General features: G+C 42.5%; 1 protein-coding gene across 1 annotated transcript in view; it reads left to right on the forward strand.

Annotated features, from left to right (window-relative positions):
• Positions 1-22,338, forward strand: part of ZNF516 (zinc finger protein 516) — a gene marked incomplete at its 3' end in the record, with an annotated part of 56,350 nt that overhangs the window by 19,531 nt on the left and 14,481 nt on the right. The window lies entirely within an intron of this gene.

The raw sequence follows: 22,338 nt of genomic DNA on the forward strand, positions 1-22,338 counted from the left end.
CAGGTTTTTTGACAATCCTTATGCTTCCAGTATACCCTGGCCTGCCTTATATGCAGAGACTGCCTTAAGGCTGGTGTCTAGACAGAGCCTTGTGTTTCAGCAAAGGGAGTTAAAAGCAGGCTCTGATGTCCCTAAATTTACAGAGAAATCTTTCTTTTGACTACCTGCCTCTCAATAGAAAAAGTGTTACATTTCTGTTGGGTCCTGGGATGTGTGAAGATAAGGGAGGCGTTTCAGGTGTTGCTGTCAAAGGATGTAACTATATCGTGGCTTGTTCAGATGTGGCTGATGAGCTGCTGCTGTACGGAGTAAACAGTGGGGCTGCTGTTCGTAGACAGTCCCATTCAATGTCTCAGGCTGTCATTGTAGTAAAGGATTATTCTGACATTATAAACCAAACAAAGGCGGCTCAGTGAGCTTGACCTTCTTAAATCTAAGACGAAATTATGATCTGTTTTGCACCATAGGGTATGGGCTTAAGAGAGTCCAGGATGGTGATTCTTCAGTCATGGAGAACTGTAAATAAGTTGCCCTGTCTTACAAGGCATTAGTTAGTAGGACTGTTAATAGTTAATAGAATCTTACTTGGCATATTAACCTTGTTCTAAATTTTAAAGGCATGCTGCCATTTGCTACTATTGGAATTAATGCCATCGTGGAGAAAGTTACTTGGGTAATGGCTCTGTCAGAGTTAGTACAGTGTAGGTTGTGTGACATTCTTAGTTCTTCAGGTGTCCAGTGTAGTTTGTAAATATAGCTATTCTTGGTTTATTATTTACTTATTTTAAAAGTAACATCAAAACCTGGGTTGGTAACAGTAAGGGTCTTCAGTCTTTGATTGTAGGTCAAAGTCACTTTAACAGGAACATGCATATTAGATGCTCAATGTGAAATACGTAAGGAGTGTGAGGCAAATGCACTTTTCAGCCTTCAGTTCAACCAGCCAAGCTTTTAAGAGATTGAAGACTGAAAAACTGAAGTTCAGATTAGCTGATGTATTTTATTCATGACAGTAAATTGTGCAAGATAGGTAAACATTAAATGCTGGTTTGCTGCTTCACAAAGGGTAGTGCCCTGCGTCTTGGAAAAAATTGGCTTTTGTTTTCGGATGATCTGCATTCCCTCATCACTGCTTGCATCACTGAAAATAGTTCCCTGTAGTGCCCTTCCATCCTTCATCTGCAGTGCTCTTTGCTGTTGGTGAACAGCAGATTTAGAGTTTTGAATAATAGGCTGGGACTCAAATGGATAACCTCTATCAATTATTCATGATAGGTCTGAGTAGCCGGTGTACAACACTGACAACATTCATACCTTTCTTCTGTAATATGAACTGTAAACGATGCAGTGATTGATAGACTACGTATGACCTTTGGTCAGTTTTATTAATTCCTGTTGCTGAATTCTGTAACCTGTTTTTCATTTCTTATGCCATGGAGCCACTGGGTTTTTAAAAACTCCAGCTGTCCAGACCTGAGAGAGGCTCTGAATTTACTGCTTATTATCTGTTTATATTCTTTGGATCAGTGCTCCTTCCTTCGAGGTTAATAGTTGTATCATCAGTGACTTCAGCAGGATTGTAACAGGCTTCTTGTACATGTTTAGAATACTATTAGGTGAATGAAATAAAATGTGGTAGGGGATCCTGTACTATGGCTGATGGTGAGTAGAGCTGTGGGGAGTTCTCGGCGAAAGCAGAGGAAGGAAGGGATGCTTGCCCTTTGCTCATGGGCCGTCTCTGTTTGCCTGGTAGGTTAATACAAAAACCCTGACTGAAACAATGCAAGGCTTGAGGTATTCTGCTTCCTAACTGTAAGCATAAGGGAGCTCCATTGTATAATCGTACATTGGGTATACTGAGCTGTGAAAAGTCTAATTTAACATCACAGAACAAGCTGAAGTTTTAAGAGCATTTAAGTCTGTGTACTCAGTGTCTTACTGGAGAACTGTTTTCTGAAGTCCAAAGTGAGAAGAGGCTCTTAAATTTTGCATTTGTTTTGCTTATGGAGTACACTGCTTTAAAAGCACAGTAACTGTGATTTTTGCTAACTTGTTTGAGAAGTACTGTAGATACCAGTCTACAGAAATGTAGTTCTGCATTTGAATGTGCTGCTTACCAGGAGTTCACATGAAGGGCATATTTAGAAGGTATAAATAAAACTCAGCCAGACCTGGGAGAAATCAACAGTGGGCAATGTACTTGAGGACAGAAGGGGATTTTTAGGGAGACCTGGTCTGTGACAACAGCCAAAAGTAACCCAAAATTGGAAGATGAGCAAGCACATCTCTTTCACAGGAGACCTAGATGCACTTAGCATTGCAGGCTCTACCAGCAGAATTGTCTGTGGTGGGCTTTATAGCGGTGTCAAACCCTGACCAGTATATAGGTGTGATGGAAGGAATCTTAGTGCAGATGCAAAGGTGTCAAGCAAGTGGCACATCTAACTGGGCTGTGTGCAGAGAAAGGGGGTTTGGCTGTAACAGCACAAATTGCAGCCTTGCTCTGATACCTGTGTCCATGCTGACAGTCTCATGGATGTCTGGTTGTGGCTCCTGGCTTGGATGTAGCCTTAGAGGTGCTGGCATGTGGAACTCCTCACAGTGACACCATGGTTGCTTTCCCTACGTGACCTGTGAGGCAGTGCTTCTTGGTGTGGGGTGATGGGGATGGCAGTCGCTTCTGTTGTTGTAACAGCTAGAGACAGGGAGAGGGTGGTGGTGTGCTTGGTGGTTGCGCAAGCAGGGAGCAAAAAGCATTCGGAAGCCCTGCTACCTATGCGTACAAGGTCACTTCAGTCACAGGCATTAATCCAGGACATCTCTTCCTTTCAGCTCCATTCCAGGGAAGGAGCTGTGGCAAGCTTTTGCCATAAGCAGAGCAGGCGTTCAGGAGGCTGAAGCTGATACATACGTTAGGTTACTATGCAGTCCTGCTAGCACACCTGAATCCCGATCTAGCAGCCCTGGAGCACCAGGTGCCTCTCCCCAGGGAGCAATCGCCAGCGTTCATTCTCTGCTCCCTTGTATTCCTGGTGGGTCTTTAGAGCAGCTGAAAGTAGGGCTGTTCTCCACTCACCAGTCCACCTTAACAGAGCAATACTGGCCAACATATTTTGTTGATCAGTGTGATTCCAACTCTGCAGTAATATGTAGACTAGCCAGATGGAGGCTTGTACCTCTTGTGATTGTAAAATTAACCAGAATCATTGATAGTTACGAGAGTGATGACGGAGACCCAGGCGCTGTCAGAACAATGTGCTTTGAGGCATGCTTAAATCTGTTAGGACAATATTTCGTGTTGCTGCATGCTCAGTACACAATTCAGCAGCATGGCAAAGTGCGTATGCCTCACTCTCAGCTGTGAGGGTGGAAAAGGGATGAAGATTAATTGCTACTGAATTTGACTCGGCAAAGGGGCAGGTCCTGTTCCATTCAGGGGCACATCCAAGAAACTTTAGTCGCAGGTCCAGGTGTCTGTATTCTTAGATTTTGTTTTGATCTTTATAATAGATCAGAATAAGATTTTTCTAACTTTCAGAATAAAAGATTTTTTTTATTTTTTTTTTTAATTTTTTTTTTTTTAATTGGAACCTAATGTGAAAACTTCCAGGGAATCAGTGAGAAATTTGTAAGAAACAGCTGGAGATAACAGTGGAGAAGGCAGTGCCATCTCTATTCTGTTCCTGCCACACAGCCCACAGACTGTACTGTAGATCCCTGTTCATTTACATCAGTGACTAAAGGACCTATTTAAATGAATGAACTTCATGAATTAATAAGTGCGGGGGGCAGGGGGAGGGAAGAAACCTGCATTACAAAAGGTACTTTGTTCTTAGATGTTGAGAGTAAGAGTTCGGTTTGATATTTCATAACATAGTGCTGACTGCTGTTTGCTGTATTTCGTAATACACCCCCCAGTAACATGAGATCGCACCACAGATTCCTGCTGTTAAATGGTTATTCAGACGTGTTGCACTACCAGCAGCTTTTTGCTTACATGTGAATTATTAGGTGTTTGAATTAGCAAAATGTGGATTAGCAAAGTTTTTGCTTCTCTAGTGGCGCAGCAGACACTTAAGCCATTTGGTCGTCAGCTACAGTCGTTTTGTGTTTGAGCTTCTCAAAATAATGCCTGGCTAGTGCCTCTGTAATTAAACATCTGTCAGGGTTTTCAAAATGCCCTATGGGTTTTCTTCTTTTTTTTTGGGGGGATGACATAAGCCCCTGCTTTTTGGGGGTGGAAAGTGGTGTGTGTAACAGCAAAATGTATTTTAGCTGGTTTTACAGGAGGGCAAACTTAGGAAATCAACAGCTTTCTTCTCCATTTTGGCTGATGTAAATAAGCAGTAAATTTATTGAGACATCCGGCACAAAACTGGTGTGAGAACAGAACTTTGGGCCTTGTGTGGCAGCTTGAGCAGATGGGTGCTTCTTACTATTTCTTAAAAACTGAAATGACAGGGAGATTAGGGTTTAAAAATCACAGCTTCTGTCGCATGCATTAATTAAAGGGGTTTAGTGTAATAATTTTATCTTACTGTTCTAAAGCATAGGGTCAGATACTTTCAGTTTTTAAAAGTCCTCAGCCCTTCTCTGGGAGCCATGGCTGTTTGTTCAGTTAAATTCCTTCTGATTAAAGCTCTCTGAATAGTCATTGCCTTCATATACTGAGACCAGCTCTGTTTTCTCTATGCTACGCTGATAATGGGGTCACTGGGAGATTTCTGAACTACAAGGTCTAAACGAAGTTACAGCGCTTCAGGGATGGTTCGCTGCTCAGCACAGTCTGATGCGCCTCAAAGTACCGTTGGAGCACTTGGGGCAATGGCTCATACATTTCTATTCCTGACTTGTTTTGTTCGCAGGGGCACTGTAGCAATTTTGGTTATTTCATATCAGGTCCAAAATATCATTATATTTTTTAATATGGAAAGAAGTTGCAACCCAAACTCTGCAGTGATGTAGCAGTACTAGCATTTTTCTTTTGAGGTATGCCTGCAGTGGCCTGTATGTTATTACTTTAGCCCTGTGAAATATAAACCTGCAGATTTTTCAAATCTGAAAATGGCATGCATCAAGCAACCCTGCATAGGAGAGGTGGAGCTCCTCTGGGTTTTAATCTGATGGGCTGTGACAAGGTCATTTGAAGAAAACAGGGTCTTATTGTGGCTGTCAGGCAAGTTTCATTTAAAAATGTCAGTCCTATGGATACTGTGGATTTGTTACTGGTTTTTGCTTCTTCCAGCCAAACTTGACATGGACTTCCCTGGAAGAGCAGATGTTCATGGAACGATCTCCTGAGGAATTAACTAATTAAGAAGGTCAAGCTTCTGCGTTCTTCCAAACCGTGTATCCCCAGGCTGCAGTGTGGTGTCAGGGCTCTTCATTGGCAGTCCTTGATAGACATGTAGGTTCAGACTGGCTGAAGACCTGTAACCGTCTGCCAAGCTGATGAGGTTAGTTCAGCAAGTGAAAGGGGAAGAGTTGCCAGTCCAACAGCTTTCTTGTGTTCCCTTTAAACTGATGATCAGGAGATGTGGTGGAAATGGTATCCATTTTCAGCGATTTGCTGGAGAGGCTGTGCTGGTACTGGTTCAGTGAGTAGACGGAGGTGATCTATCCTTTCCATCGCTGGTCAGCATCACCTGGTAAACATGGGCTTAGGAGTTGAGATGTGCAGGTACTGTCACCAGCTCCGAGACTGACTTAGTAATGAGTAGTAAAGTGATGATAAATACAAGTTGTGTATTTCTTCAGTGTTTTTTCCTTTTTCTTCTTTTTTTTTTTTTTTTTTGGCCATATTGAGAAGTGCTCCTCCCAGCAGCTGTGAGCAGCACCTTGCATTAGCTGAGTTATTGTTCTTTGCCTTATTAAGAGCTACAGCTTCCTGCAACAAGCTATTAAGCTCTTAGGGCAGGCTGATCTATCTTTAGACTGTATTGACCCATTATCACCCCGAGTCTTCATGTCTTAGAGGGCAGGCCACACAAAATAAGGGATTTCTTAGATCCTCTTAGTTGGAGAAAGGAGCTTGGTAGAAGAGGTAGGTTGACACCCACCCTAAAGAAGACAATCACAGTAAAAGGGGCTGTGGATAGTGTGTTTCTGAGTGGGGGGGAATGGAAAACCTCCTCAGAGGGCGTTGCAGAGAGGTGAGACTTGTTCAGTGGTGGATCTCCATTTTGAGTCTGCAGCCATCTCTTGCAGTGAGAGTTTGCAGAATGGAGAAAACTAGATTGGCAAGGATTTGGGTTTGAGAAGACTGGCAGAAGGATAGAGAAACTCTGCACAACCCCTCCTGGTTACTTTCGACTTGGGTAACAGAGGCTGTCAGCCTAGAATTTGGAAGCAACTTTAACTGAGGTTATGCTGATACATTACATTTCTCATACTTAATTTCAAAATGAAGGCTAGAAAAATTTCATGAAAGCTACTTAAAATGAGTCTTAAGATCCAAATATGCATATTTTGAAAACAGTCTTTGGAGCAGTGTGTTATTATAATGTTTAAATCACTGCTTTCCACAGAAAATAATTTCTTGTGATTCAGTAATGTTGTTAGACAAAGTATTGCTTTGTTTTTTTGTGGGTTTTTTTCAGCCTAGTAACAAGATGACTCAGATAGTAACCTGGATAATTAGGTTACATAGAAACAGATCTATTAAAAATTTTGTTTTATGTTCTTTGCATTACAGCTTAAACTTGCTACCAATAGTAGTGGATCAATTTTGAACCAAAACAGGATATATCTAAAAAAAATCAGCACCATTTTGAAGGCACTTCTCATTGTAAATACAGGAGTACAACACTGCACTAGCAATGCATATCTTTTTTTTTAGGTAAACAGAATGAAGCATTTTGTAGAAGAGCTGCTATGGTACTTGTACTTTTGATTTTCTGGAAAACAAGGATTATGTCTTACCACAATATTAAAAGGACTCCATAGTTTGAACTGTTTTAAGTTGTTCCTGTTGAGAAGATTTACAGGGTAAACCAACTTCACTTTGAAGTCCCAACACTAAGCAGCAAGAAGACGTCTATCACAATACAAGTGCCAGTAATACTGAGCCATATGAAATTCCTGGTAGTTTAAATGAAGTCTTGAATTCTGTGTTTAGGTTGAGGGAGCTTGATTACCTGGGCAAGAGTTACTGCCTAAAGGGAGTTCTCTGACTTTCCATAAGCACAAATGTAATGCATTGAAAATACAAAGAACACTGAGAAAAACTGAACAGTGGGGTTCAGAGACGCGGGAGAAAGAGAAGGGTAAAGAGAATGTAAAGTGATGTTTATTTTAAACATACCTTTTTTTTTTTTTGCATAATGACTAGGATGTTTTTTGCCTTATGTAATTACTTATAACTTCACCGCAACTAGTTAACTTGAGTGAGAGAAAGAATAGCCAGGCTACAAACTCTGATCTGAAGTTGCAGTTGTAGTAAATGACGAAGACTGGATATGATGAGGAGTTACAGTCAGCATGGCTATTTTCAGTGTGTTTCATCTTCAGAAACTGGCATTGCACCAAGTTCCCCGTCTTGGCCAGGGCGTGTGGTCAAGGAACCACACAACTGAACTTAAGGCAGACTGTAACATGGAGAGTTGAGTTGGGTAGAGGACAAATCTCAAGTTAGTTGTAGCTAAGAGACATTCTCACTTTTGAGTATCTGTTCTTTTTCCAGAGGATAGTCAAGTTTAATCTCAGAGGGATTGAACAACTTTCTCATGGTCATTTATGAGACTAAACTATGTGGTAAAACCAAAATCTGTAACTTGGAATGTCTTTGAATGCCTTTAACTACAAAACCATTCACCCTCTGAGATACATGTTTTTCCTTGTGAAGCAGGGAATGGAGAAAGACAGAAGGGCAGAGAAAGAGTACTGGTGAATAGTAAGAAGTACGTGTTCTCAAGATACTGGAGGGGTAGGGGCTAAAGGGCTCCAAAAGGCATCTTTGTGACTTTGGCTAATGCAAAACTAGGTGTAATAAGCTTTTCCACAGGCTGAATAATGCAGAAAGATAGACAAAAAGATTCAAACAGGAAGGGCAAAAGAGAAAAGTCCTTTTGTGTGAACTCAGTGGAGATTGAAAGGTTGACTTGGCTTCGTAGCTGGCTGAATTCTGCATGCTGCTTTAGAGGGTGGCTTTCACACCTGTGACCTTAAACACAGACCACTGCAATCTAGACTGTGCTAAGGCTCCCCTTCTTATGGGAAGCCTGCTTGCAAGCCCTAAACAAGATGAAAAGAGGTACCTCATAGCATAGAATTTCTTAATTATAGACAAAAGAAAACTTTAAAGGCTCTTTAAAAAAAAAGGCGGGGGGGGGGTATTGTTAATCATGAGCTTGGGAAAGCCAGTATTTCATCAGCAAATACACAAAATTAAAACAGCTTTGGAAAGTCCCTGGTAAGCTCTGTGCTCATTTATGTTCTGATATTTTGCAGGGAACTTTCATTCTGAAATAATGAAAGAATTATTATGTGAATTAAACCTGAATCTTTAAACCAGGCAATTTTTTTTTAGAATTTACTTTGAAAGTGCTGCTTTTCATTGAACTTTCCTAAAGCATCCTAAAACTGCATGTTCTGACCTTGCTAGTGTTCTTCTATATTCCCCAGTAATCAAATGGAAAAGTGGAAGGGAAGAGTCAGTGGTTTGCTCATTCCTTGATAAGTGGAGGACAGATGCCAGTCAGTGTACTAAGTGCACTTGGGTGCCTAGTGACAGGTAGCATTTCCAAGTTTGCAGAATGTGTTGAAATATACTTGTCTTCTGAAAGCTATGCCCTATGAACGAAAACATATGAAATAAGTTTTCATGCTAAAAAATAGGAGCACCCAAAATTCCTTATTGCTTTAATATACCTAGGCCTTTGTATTGGAGGCCCTCCTCTCTCATAATCCTTGATTATTCTCTTTTTTTTTTTTTCCTGAAAATAAAGAGTTGGCTCCATTTATCCAACTCCTGGTCTTCGGCTTAAGCTTGAAGTTGAATTCAGAACATAAAAATGTACTTTTTGCTTTTCCCTCACTATATTTGGCAAAATCTGAAGTTTTTTATTCACATGCCCTTTCCAAATATTTTAAATACAATAATATGTTGCTGCAGCATTTTAGCTTGTCCTCTGTCCATAATCCAGCAGTCGGGAATAGTTTAAAGCTGACCTGGTTGCAAATCTTGGATGCCATCTCCATAGATACCTCTTTCCTTGTGCATATTGCTGCTCACGGGTTTGCTTTACTGCTAGTTGTATGTATGTAAGTGAAACTTCTCCCACTCCCACAGCACTTCCTTAATCTGCAAGAATGTTCTGTCAATTAGCACTCGGCAGGCAAAGGTTTCTGCATTTGTGAGGTCTTTGTATTTTCTTCTCCCACGTTTCTGTATTTTCCCTAGTGGCTGCGCTAGGAAAGTTCAAGTGATCCTTTCCTGCAGAGAGATGCATGTGGGCTAACTGATTACCATGCATCAGGAAGAACTCTCTAAAAAAGGAGGAGATTGGCATTACCTCTTCCTACTGCTGACTGCTCTAACTCTGGCCCGTTTTGACAGAAATCCTTTCTAAATAGTAGGACCAGTGACCAAAAGTCAAAAACCTCTGTGCTGGAGGTTTAGCTTCCCTTAAAATGGATGCTTTTCTACCATCTGCAAACATGGTGCTTCCTGTAAAGTAACCTGTATTAGCCTATTGGGAGTTATTTATTTCAAGGCAGCTCTTGTCTGAAAAACAAACCCCTAAACAGGACAAATGCATATAGTATGGTACTTTATATAGAAAACCCTATCAAAATACTATACCTTCTGTCTCCGTTCCTGATGTTTCTTTAATTACACCCCAGTTCACCGGGACCACACGCAGATTCATCTGTGAGAAGGTTTTCATTCTCTTTTATTTCCTTGGTGGTCACAAACACCTTGACCTGGGGTGTGTTGCTCATCGTGGTTAAACATGGCACACCTCAGTCCTGCTGGCATTGTCTGTCATCTGAGAGGATGGAGCTCCCCTCCATACCGCAGGCACTGCATGACTTGTGTCCCCATCACACAGGGGTATCATGGCATGTCTGATTTTGATTATGGATGGCAAGGGAGCTCAGTCCAGAGACTCTGCCTGAGTGGGGATTGGGTTTCCCAGATACACCGCTGGTGAAAGGAGTGATGAGATGCTGACTGCCCCTTCCTAGTCCCCTAGCTTCTCTTATGGTTCTGCGAGGTGATTCCATCTCTATCCTTTGGAAGCGTGGTTGTGGGTGCTCATAACTATGCCAGTGACTGCACCTGCGTGGTCGATGTAATCATCTCGTATAAAGTGAACAAATAGGGCTGCCTGGAGCATGTGGTGAAGCAAGAATGGATCCCACGTGAAGGCTGCCTCTCCTGGGAGCAGCATCCTATGTGACACTTCCATTACCTAGGAACACTTCTGTGGGGTAAGACCTTTTGGGTTTGTTTTGTTTGTTTATTGCCTTTTTGTTTTGGTTTGGTTTTCTTAAATATTTTATTACTTTATTACCCCCACCAACTTTGCGGTGTTCCTTGGTGCAGGGGACGCAACTAAAGAGGGCATGGGTGCCGATGGCAACGGAAGTGTTGTATGCACACTGAGGGGAGGTTTCCACTGCGCTGGGTCAGCCATACTTAGGGCCGGGGTTCCTGAGGAGCAGCTGTGGGAGCAGTCCCCTGCGGGCTTTGCTTTTCTTGGTGGGGATTTGTTGCTCTTTGTTTCGGTTTGTTTTTCGGGTTTTATTGGGGGTGGTTTTGCGCTGCGGTTGGGTTTTGGAGCAAGGAGTCGCAGCGCCGGGGCCCATCCGCTGGGCGGCGGCGCCACCTGGCGGCGGCGGCCGGAGCGGCCGGCGCCACTCCTACACCCCTCCCGTCCTCCTCTTCCTCTTTCTCCTCCTCCTTTCTCTTGCCCGGCCGCTCTTAGCTGTGCAGCTGCTGAGCCAGGGACTGACATCGGCATGCGGGGAAAATAACGGCGCCTTTAATGTCTGGGACAACGCTAGAGTTTTCTTGTAGGCGGCGCACTGTAAAGATCTGCTTTAACAGTGCTCTTTGGAACGTGGGGGCTATGGTGGTGTGTTCGTGGCAGGGAAAGGTCAGATTTGCTGCACATGACTCATAGGGTGGGTGGGGTTTTAACTGAGAGCATTACCTATACGCAGATGGGGGTGCCAAGGTGAAGTACTGCAGAGTGTATTACTTAACTCATGGGGATAGGTAACTCTGTTAGCTACATAACCTCTCTTTCAACACTTTCAGGTCACTTGGGAAGCTATGCGTTATTTTTGATTAAAGAACTAAAACTGAAATCAGCTTGGTGTGCGTGAAGATTAGTTATCACCTGGACCTTGTGTGTAGTCAGGTGTGCAGGTAGATTAAGTCAGGGATTAAATGCGTCTGAGTGAATAGATTTAAAATGGCTCTGACTTTGAGAAGGATTTTCAATATGCTGTATTTTTATGACATTGTCTTAATCTATATCTTTGCCAGAGTAGCTGTGGTAGTAAGTACTTCTTTGTGTGATGCTGCTGGGGACACACATACACGCACGCCATGCAATTGTTTACTTTTCCCTTTTTGGAAATAATCTGGGCAAACGTCTGGTTTTCTGTGTGATTTTCTGCTAATAAAGAATCTGGCATAACCAGATTAATTTATGGATTTGAATGATTGAATTATTCATATTTATTATGAATTATATTTATTATTCATATTTATTATGGATTTGAATGATTTGAATTTATGGATTTGAATGGATTTGAAACCCATTCTTCTTTAGGCAAGTTTTATTTCTGGCTGGGAGCAGTCTTAAGGAGTCAACTGTGGTTGTGGTGGGGGGTGTCCTGCCTTTTGTAGCAGGAGCGTGTGTATAAATGGCAAGTAAGTGATGTAGGTGATCTGAGGAGCTCTGTCTATTGATAACTTAATGCTTCTTTTTACTTATTCCCCCCCCCCCCCGTGGAGTTTTATGTGCATAACAACAGCCCCTGCAACTGATACAGGACCTGGGCAGTGGGCTGGGGAGGTTGGTTCGGTTACCTCAGGTCCCCTCGTCCCTCCCCAGTGCATTGTTTGACCCTGCTGGAGTTGCTCTGACCAGGCCCACCGTGCACTGCTGGGAAAGCAGATGGCCTTCCTGAGTTTCCAAAAAAATCCGGTCCCTGTACAACCGGAACACTCAGGAATAGTAATTAACACTTAAGCTCCTCAGGAGGAGAGGTGTCAGGGCTGCTTCTCACATAAACACACCAGGCCACAGCCCTCGCCCAAGAACCGATGCAGCTTGTTCCTTGCTCCCAGCGGGGTACTCCTCCATTTCACCAGGTTAGCATGTCTGAGGAGAAAAGCTTTGCCCCACAGTGGCAGGCATCTTTCTGTTTAAGAACACCTCGTATAGATAGCTGATCACTGGCATTTTAAAATGTTCCTTTGTTAATCCTGTGGCAGGTGCAGAGAGTTTTCATGCTGCTTTCTAAGGGCTTGCTCTCAACATGAAGGCAGGAGGCGTCAGTGAGGTTAACTGAGCCTCTTGCCCAAAATGGTGTTTGCAGGCTGCTGCAGGTGCACGCATAGAACCTCTTTTCTGTCAAACCAAGTTTGTAAATTGCCCTTACAAACATACTTCCCTACTTGCTTGTAAGGTAGGTAACAGAATGAGGGCTTGAGAAAGGAAAAAAAAGTAGAACCTGAAGTACTTTGCAGCCGTTCTGGATGTGTGGTTTGCTTTGGTTCTTTGTGTTGTTTCAGGTTTTTTTTAAATCCATTTGAAAAGGAGAAATTCCAAATTGAGCCAGCCTGTGGCAGTGTTTTTCAGCATTTCTTGGGCTTCTGCTGCATTTAAAGCTTAAGCCTTGGTGCCAATTGGAAAAGTTGGGAAGCTTTCTGTGTGCTGTATGCAATAGTGAGTTTTCAGTGTTTAATAACGTTTTAGCATTTTCCGCAGCTGTTATTAAAATGATTGTGTGATATAAATAATCATGACTCACAGGTGCAGAATTGCTATTTCGTTGTCTATGAAGCTTATTTTAAAAGTGATGTGTTGCTACTGCCATTTTTCAAATGGATTTGATTTCTCTCCCCCATTCTCCTTTAGCATAACAATGTTTCTCTTATTTGAAAAATTCATTTAAACACATTTACAGCTGGTTCTTTTTTCAAGACATCTTTGAGACGTTCCCTTGTCTTCTGACCTTTTGAGCTACATCGTGCACCGTGGGATGATTCTCATCCCACTTCCTTCCAAAACAGAAGGCTTCCTCTTGCACCAGAGATGAATAGATGCTGGAATTCACTTAATCTTTTAAACTGCATATTAAAAGTTATTTTGTTCCACTTATTCACTTTCCAGATTAATAAGTCTTTTGAAAGTAAGGATTTAAGTGAGCCCAGAACTTTGGTGCTCTCATGAGCTCTCAGATTTGCCTCTCTGTATGAAAGGAGAAGTGTCAGGAAAAATGCTAAAACTCAAAATCCCTTTTAGAGCACATTTTGCCTGCACGCAGCTGCCCTTTCTGCTGCCGTGCTGGTGGTGGTAGGTTCCAGCCTGCTTTGTCTATTAGCTCTTCAAGGGGATTATGGAAGTTGCCAGTAAATGGCTGATGTCTTTAGTGATCTGTGTAAGGCTGTCAACAGAGTTGTCTCAAGCCAGGTCTGAAAGGCCATTTACTTTGCTGGAAGTGCCTCCCATAGTTATTGTTTCCATTTCCTCTGTTCCTGCACAAAGGGGCAAGGGAGGACACTGGAAAGAAAGGAAAGGGTAAAGAAAAGGCTACTTACCTAGCAATTAACCAACCTGCCAATACCCCTACACTGATTGGTCAGTAGGAGCAAGCAGTGTTGACAGCCAGCCAGAGGCTGGATGGAGGGAAGCTGGGTCTGTCAGGCAGGAACTTGAGCCCCTTCTCTTGAGGCTCAGGGCTGCTCACGTGCAGTGTTTGGTGTAGTTCAGCTCAGTGAGTGGCCTTGGTCAAGTGGCCACAGGCTGCCCTCATGCCTGCAGCCACATCCTCCCTGGGAGCTCCGCTACTCTTCAGTCCATCCAGAACAGAGCTGTTCAAATCAACTTCTGATCTATCTGTAGCTTAGACCCTTCTCATACCTTGAGAGAACACTGCACATCTCTCACATCCTGCTGGGCTCAGCCCCTCATCTGGCCTAGCACATCCTTGCAGCACTACGTAATGGTGATAGTTATGATCCAGCAATGTCATCCTTCACCAAGGGTGATGGTAGTTCAGTCTGTCCAGCTTTGTCTTGGATTTGATCAGACTTATTTTCCTATTCCAGCCCTATTTTCTTCCGTTCTCTTTCCAAAGTCCTCTTTCCTCTGAAAACCTGAAAAAAACCCAACAGAAGGAAGATTTTCTGTCAAAGTACTGTCTAGTGAATCTTTACATATGTGTAATACTTTTAATCTAAATTCACCTTTCTGTGATTTGCCACCATACTTGATGTGACTGACATGCACAGTAGAGAGTTCCTTGGTTGCCTGAAATCTGAAGAGAGCCACAAGCCATGGTAGCATGGACATCATCAGGAGCAACAAGGCAAATTAGGTCATGCACAGCTCCTTATTTCCATAACGGTGCTACCTCTGTTACCATGCTGGGCTTTCTGGCTGAAGCTTAGGTATTTCTGCAGAATGCTAGCCTGCAGCACAGCTGTACCCTCTGTTTTTAGACAGAGCAGCTCTAGTAGGGCTTTATGATGTATGGCAATACACTACCCATGCTTAACAAATGATAGGGGAAATGAAATATTGGATGTGGAATGTTAAGCTGTATGGGGTGGCTGCCAGTCCACAGTCCTGGTGTGGAAAGCCTTTCTCCTTAATGCACTTGAAGGAAGAGGAACAGGTGGTGGTCAAGAAGACGCTCTGGAGCAGACGTTGTGGCAAGTCTGACTGTTGGAACGAAAGGGAAAATCTCCAGGAAGATTTACAACTGTTTGGGGCTATGTTTGGAGTGGATGTGCAGGCAGGCTGCCACTTGCTTAAAAAAAAGAAATAAATCTGACTCATAATTTTCCATCCCTGCAAGTCATTTTGATGTATCAAAACCAATTGCACTTCTCTTTCTTTGCCTTAAACTAAAATAAAAACCCCAAACAAACCCAAACCCAAAAAACACAGCAGCCCCTACCCAAATCCAGTCCTCTCAAATTTAATTATGAGTCCTGCTGTGTTAATAGTCTTACATCCTTCCTTCTTCCTCCTTCTACCTGCACCAAACTTCACAGGCAGGGCCACAGATGGAGAAATGCCTAGCAGCTACAGAGCATACTGGAAGTACTCTGCCTACGTTTTGGACCAGTTCATACTGTATTGCTGTTAACTCTGAAATTACAACAGAGCTGTGTTAGAGTCAAATTTGGCCTAATCACTTCCTAATTTTGCAGAGCATTCCAGGGGTTTTATATCCCATAATTTTCTTTAAGTGTATTACAAGCAGCGACATTTAAAGCGATGCCAAATTGTACAGTTTTCATGTTGGCAAGCAGTCACTGCAAGTGTTCTTGTATTGGTCCTGTGTACATATTCATCTCTCCCTCTATTTTACCCATAATTTATAGATGAGTACTCACCATTGCCTCACCGCTTTCTGAAATTCAGACAATGATGTGGAACTGTGAAGGTGCCTGTACGTTTTAAGTACCTTTGCTCCAGTTTAGTCCGTGAGTGGGAGTGATAGACCTTTCTTTTACATCCACTTGCACACTTTGGCATTACATTTCCTAAAGGAAGAAGGGCAGGTTTGAAGTTTTGTAAGGTGGGGACAGAATTGCAAAAGCCATGCATAACGTGGACAGCTCAGCCCTATGTGAGATGAGAAGACATCAGGATGTACTTGAAGTTCACAGGGCAAAGGGAGGCTGTGAGGTATGACCGGGAAGTTCAGTCCTCAGAAGGAGCTGTGTATGTACTGCGAGACAGATGTGGTGACAGTATAGGAATCGGCATTAGTTGCAGCCTTGCTGTGTAAGGCTGGATAGACCCATGTCAACTTCCCTCAGCTCTTTATTTAAGAGACAAGCTTTCTTCTCAACCAACAAATGCCCAGCTGAAATCTTAACTACCTTTGGGTCAAGCTAGTGTGGATGAAGGGTGAAAAAGGCTCTTGAAAATACTATGATAATAGGAGGTACAGCTTTGCCTACACATATACTTAATGGGGCTTTTCCCCTGCTGCTGGGCAGAGATTATGCTCTTGGACCCTTATGAGAAATACAGAGGTGACAGGATTGGTAAGTCATCGCTAGCTCTGCCGCTGCCCAGAATTCCTATGCACCATATATATAATGACTTACAAAAAAACCCCACTGAGGAGGTGCAGAGAGATGTGATGAACACTGGAAATGTTGTGTCGTGGCACGCTGCCAGCAACAGCCATTTTACCCACACGTGCACTTTCATTTCATTATGTGCTCTGCTGTGGATACTTTCCTTCTCTCATCTCCAAATAAAGTCTGTGTTGACTCTGGAAGGGCTGATACCTGGGAGACAGATCCTAAAGCACCTGGCCCTAGAAGAGAGTTTGTGTTTGGGCTTCAGCACAAAGGTTTTTTGCACTTGATGTGCATCTGTCCGATGCTGAGGGTGATGAAAATATCCTCTGTGAGGGGAGAGTGGAGTAATTTTCACGTAAAGCTGCTCTTGCAGCCAGTTGGCCTTTGGGAGCCCTGTAGCATTGGTACCCTATGTAACAACAAAACCAAATATTCTTCAGGGAAAAACGATAGGCAAGCAGATGGAGCGAAAAAGTTCACTGTGAACTTTCAGTCTTGTATTTCGTCATGCCTCTGGTACCTAACAGTGTGCACCTCAGCCCGACAGACTCGGGATCCAGTACCCTTTTCTTTTGCATGTAGTTCCTCAGTTACATTGTTGGTGCCTATTCTATAATTGTGCTTGAAACTGCAGTAACCTTGCTGGTGCTTGCATCTGTGGATGGGGGATATTTTCAGGTCTTCCTTTTCTTTTTGACAAAAAAAAAAAAAAAAAAAAAAAAAAAGGAAAAAGCGATCCTTGAAGTGAGACATAACTCTAAACATTTCTGCTGTGCAAAGGAATTTGTAATTTTACTGAGCTAGGGGATACCTTATAGAAAGGGGTCTTTTGTGTGCTGTACTGTAACTGTTCTCAGACTTGTATTTCACTCGTCTCAAAATGCTAAGTTTCAAATTTAAGCAACTAAAATTTTTATGCCTTTTTCCCCAGTCATTTTGGTGACCTTTCATATTTTTTCCAAAATGCAAAGCTAATGCAATCAGTGTCTCTGATGATAAGAACAACAGTAGTCTAAAATAATTCAGACACCTCCACATGAGCAGCCCAGAACTGAACAAACTTGACTGAATTAGTTTGATGGTTGCCTGTTCGTGTTTTTTGCTGCCTGGATTGTAAAAGCCCAGTGGGTTTTGTTTTCACAAGCAGCAAGTGTCCTCCTGGACAATGCTAAAGAGATTAGTCAAATGGTGACTGGGGAATGTTAGGAGCGGTGGTCTCGGCTGGCCTGTCCTGCTTTCGTCCCCTGCAGTGTACCCCAGTTCCGCAGAAGGAAGAAGATGAACACTATAACAGGGCCCTTCAGCTGTTTGCATGTGTGGCATGGTGGTACAACATTTTAAGCGTTCAACAGCAAAGGTAAAAAGTATCTTGTGGGTAAAGTTATAAATTGTGGGGTGTAAAGTTAGTGAGTGAAGCAAATGGGACTTTGGAATAAATCTGCATGTTGTTGTTGTTCCAGAAGGCGTGAAAACAACTGTGCAAGAAAAAACAGCTGAAGAACAGCATGATCGTAAAAAAAGTTGAATTTATGCTCCAAGCATTAGTTAGCTGATCATCGTGGCAACAGTGGTAGTACCATTTAGGAAGAAAAGAGTGGAAGTAAAAAAAGTTAAATTTCATTAGGAGGGTCACGGGCTCACTGTTGATGGCTCCAGGAGGCCTTTCGTTAGCTAACCACATCAGGAATTAGTTTGAAAGGAAGGCTGGTTTTGGCATATATCTACAATGCAGTTGTAGTGTATGGATGTTAGCTTACAAGGGGTTTGCTGTGCAGGTAGAGCAAAGAGAAGGACTGATTCAGTCATGCTTTTTACTTCCTCATGAAAAGGGTGGATTTTTATCATGCATTGGTAGTCCATGTTTTGTCCATTCTTGTTTTACAGTCCAAGCAATGTTCCATCTCTTCTCTTGACATTTATTTTGCAAGCTGCAAATACACGTTTATTTTTCTTTGTTTTTTTTCCTATTCATTGGGAATTGTCTCACATGAATTTATATCTGATGGTCATGATAGACACCAGCGCTCAGGATGATGTAATTCTCTCTTTCAGAACTTGGCATTCCTGATGAGGTTGCAGGCGTTGACCTGTCACAATCCAATCTTCCTTCAGCCATGTGAGGAACCCTTAACTCTTCATCTTTATTTTCTGTCTGGTTACTTTTCTGTTGCAGTTCTCTGAACTTCTTCTGACTTGTTTGTATTTGCAGATCTGCACAGATACTCTGGGAGCAGGGAGTATTTTTGTTGGACCTTCTTTTCACAGGATAAAATACCTTGATTTTCTGCTGCACACCTGCTTTTTTCCTTTCTCCTCCCCCCCCGCCATGTCCCATTTTATTGTGCTTATTGTCAACTTTTACACAGTGCCCCTTACTATGGTATATATATTTTGGTTTATATATACACACACACCCCCCATGTATGTATATACATAAAATAATGTGACCAACATGGCCATCATGTAAATGTCTTTAGAGGGGTAGTTTTATTTTTATAATGCATGTTCTTATTTGTGAAAGCTAAACTGAAAAACCTCACCTAGAACACTTGCATTTAACTTGCCGTCTATTGTAACATCTGTTATTTTCAACGTTGCTGCTTCCCAGATTTTGCCCTCCCACTGCATGGGTTTTTTTGGATCATTTCCCTTCACTTATCTTAGCCTGCTTTCTTTTCCAGAATGAATCTCATTTGATTATTTTCAGACTACATTTCTATTCTCTCTAAGTCCCTGTGCATTATTTCCTTGTCCCCATTATTTTTGCAGTTCCTCCAACATGCTGTTTCCTGGCTATTTAAGTTAGCATGCTGTCTAGAGTCTCTTCTGGATCATTAAAGAATCTACCAAGTGAAATAGGACCTAATACAGGTCTTTGCAACATTGCACCTCCTTCCCATGTTATCCTTTGCTTTTATTATGATTTATTTGCAGCCGGTTTTCAAATTGAGCCACAGCATTCATCTCAAAGTGCAAATCACTATCAAATGTTTACTAAAAATCAAACACATTGCATCTGCTCCTTTCCTTTTGACTCATAGTGCTGTAAATGCTAGCCAGAAAAGGGGCCAATTTCTAGCCAGTTCTGCTCCTCTGAATAGAAATCATAGTTTCATTGTCCTCAGACTTGTAGCCTGGTTTACTTTGTAGGAAGCCTCATGAATTAAAACAGCTGTGCAGCCTGTTCTGAAATTTGGTTTTATGGAGAAACAGAGCTGAGGATGAAGCAACTGGAGTTTATGCATGTGAGGGGAAGCGAGAGTGAAGAGAAAGAGGTGTGTGTGGGGAGAAGGGGAGTCACTTTTATCTGGCTCTGTGAGATCGGTAACTAAGTGATGGAAGTTAGATGTATTTCTGAAGAACTGGTTGAATGCCTGAATGTTCCTGTGTTTCTAGACCATGGCTTCCAGTGTAGTTGTTTCCCACTGTTCCTTTTTGCTGTCCTGCAATGCCATTGATATTTGAAGCTATGGCCAAACTGAAGGCACAAGATGGTATCAGCCACCACTTCTAGCTGGGCACCTTGTAAAATTCCTCCAGTTCAGCTGTTGGCCAGGTATCTGTGACACAGAAAAACTGCTACCATTTCAGGGATGTGGTGAAAGGACCTTTCTTACCCTTTGAAGTACAACAGGTAAATGGCTGGTTTGGGTAAGAAACAAAGGAATTGAGACAAACGTGAGAAGGTGGCAGGGACTATATGATAAAAAGTGAGAGCATGCTTAGCCAATAGGGAATGTGAGTTATAGTCTCTGGAGATCATGCAAAAGGCATCCCATTCATGGCTTTTTGCTTTGACCTTGGCATAATAAAATCTCGAAAGTTTCTGGTGACAGTAATGCCTGTACTGCACTGGTTAGAGCAATATTTTATACCAGTGATTTAAAAGGATTGTTACTACCCCCTTTCAGCTGGGGCAAGCGGCTCGGAGCAGGCAGAAATAAATTTAATCTATTTTTCTAAAAAGGCTCTATATTTTTGGGTTGCATACCATCTCCTCTTGCCTGCATCTCTTCATCCCCCCTGGATTTTGCTACCTTCTCACAGCCCAATCTAGATCACCACCCATGACGGGGAGGATGGCAGCATTTCAGCCTGGGCTTTAGTACCTGGAGTGTCAGGTCCCTGGTGGAGAACAGGATGGGGCTAGGGAAGAGCTTAGGCTGTGCTTTGTCCTGGTGAAGAAGTATGAGTTAGCCTGTCCAGATCTTGGGGAAGGGGGGTAAGGATGTGGTTTTGTTTGGGGCATTTTTTTTTTTTCCTAGAAGTGCAGTTTGAGTAATTAGCACAAATACTGCTACTAAGGCTCCTGGTCTAAGCTTTTAAAATTATTCGTGGTATGGGCAATATTGTTCGTGTGAGACATTAGGGGAATTAAATCTAGCAAAACACTGCCAAGAGATGTTAGAAGCTGTGCTTTATCATAACCTTACGAATTTTCATATATTGTACTGACAGCATATGTCTTCAGCATTGTGGCAGCTGGGGGCCTAGATACACCTCAGAAATGCCTTCATAGTTTTCCTGTTCTGTGCTACGTTTTCCACCTGGAAAATCCCTTTCTCTTTGATGGCTGCACTAAAGCGATACTGCTAAAAGAACTGTAGCCACCTCGGGATTTCAGTACCAGGCTTTATACCCATTGTTGTTGGGGCACATGGGACTGTAGTGTCTCTCTGCTTCCTCCTTCTCTCCAAGTACAGATGTAAACTGAACAGTCCAGACCTAAAGACCAAGCAGTGCCCCCTCACGTAGATTTTGACCCAAGTCAGAAAGCATCAAGGGGTATGCAGAGCAACCTGGGAGTTGAGGGTGTCTGCATGTGCACTCCTTCATCAAGACTGTACAGAGTGGCTGTGCAGGCCTGATCCCCACCTACCTGCTCTGCCTGCTTTGCTCAGCATAGCCAGTAGGTTCAGTCTTTGCTGAGTACTGCTAGGACCAAATAATTTGGTTTTGCTTTGCTTTGCTTTATTATTTACTATGATGATCAAAGGAGCCACTCCTTGTGATCATAAAGAGGAGCCTTAAAATCTTATTTAAAAGCACAAATATTTTGGGCTTTGACAGATGTGCTTTGAAAATAACACAGATGTGCAGTGTCAGATTTCACCACTGCTTGCAGTGTCTTTGTTTCAAACTGTAAATTTGGCTAGTAGGGCTGGGTATGTGCTTTCCCAAAACCTTGCCCCTGCAACACAGGAAAAACAAGTTTCTGGGTTGTTGTTTGTTTTCTTTTTTTCCACTGAATTTACTTCCTTAGAGAGTTTGAAAGGAAAATGGTCTTAGCAGAGTGAGCACTCAACCCTGCAAGGCCACACATCTAGGGGTTATTTTTAACCTAATTACCTCAAATTAAGTAGGAGCCTAAGAATTTTTTGCTTGAATTGAAGGTGAGGCTACGTAGACTTTATTTGCAGTGGAATTCCAGCTGAAGACTAGCTTCTTCAATTTTGCTGTTCAGAATAATGCCCATGGCACTTCTCTGTTCTGACAAAACAGTGCTTGATTTTCTTGGCTTTTCTGAGTTGCAAGAGGATATGCAGCTCTAGAGCAGTTCACTCCTTTCCCATTCTTACCTCTCCTAGGGATGCAGTGATCACTTTGGACTGGTGAGATTTTAGCTGGAGCATGCCACTTGCCTGGTAGTGGCTCATTAGCTGCATGTTAATTGAAACTGAAAGTTTGTCAGACAATTCAATTCGATTACATGTTAAATGGGTTCGTGCAGCAAGCTTTACTGCTGTGACAAAAATCTTAGTGGAATTGATTTGTGAACTGATTTGGAGGGATTCAGCAGCTTCATCAGCAGCGAGAGATCTGCATTGAGAGAGCATGCAGAGGTAGCCCAGCTCCCAGCAAAACAAATCCTTCTCTTTCACCCTAAACAGCTTTAATCAATGCCTAGTATGTTCCATTTCCAGGACATGTTAGGTAGATGTATTTGCTCTTGAGAGAAGCGAAGGAGAAAATGAGAAGAATCAAAATGGTTTGAATTCTGTAATCAGCATGGCTGAAAATGTTGAATTCCTTATCTCTCAGTGGAT

This window comes from Psittacula echo (assembly GCF_963264785.1).
Source record: "Psittacula echo genome assembly, chromosome: 2".
NCBI classification, from domain to species: domain Eukaryota; kingdom Metazoa; phylum Chordata; class Aves; order Psittaciformes; family Psittacidae; genus Psittacula; species Psittacula echo.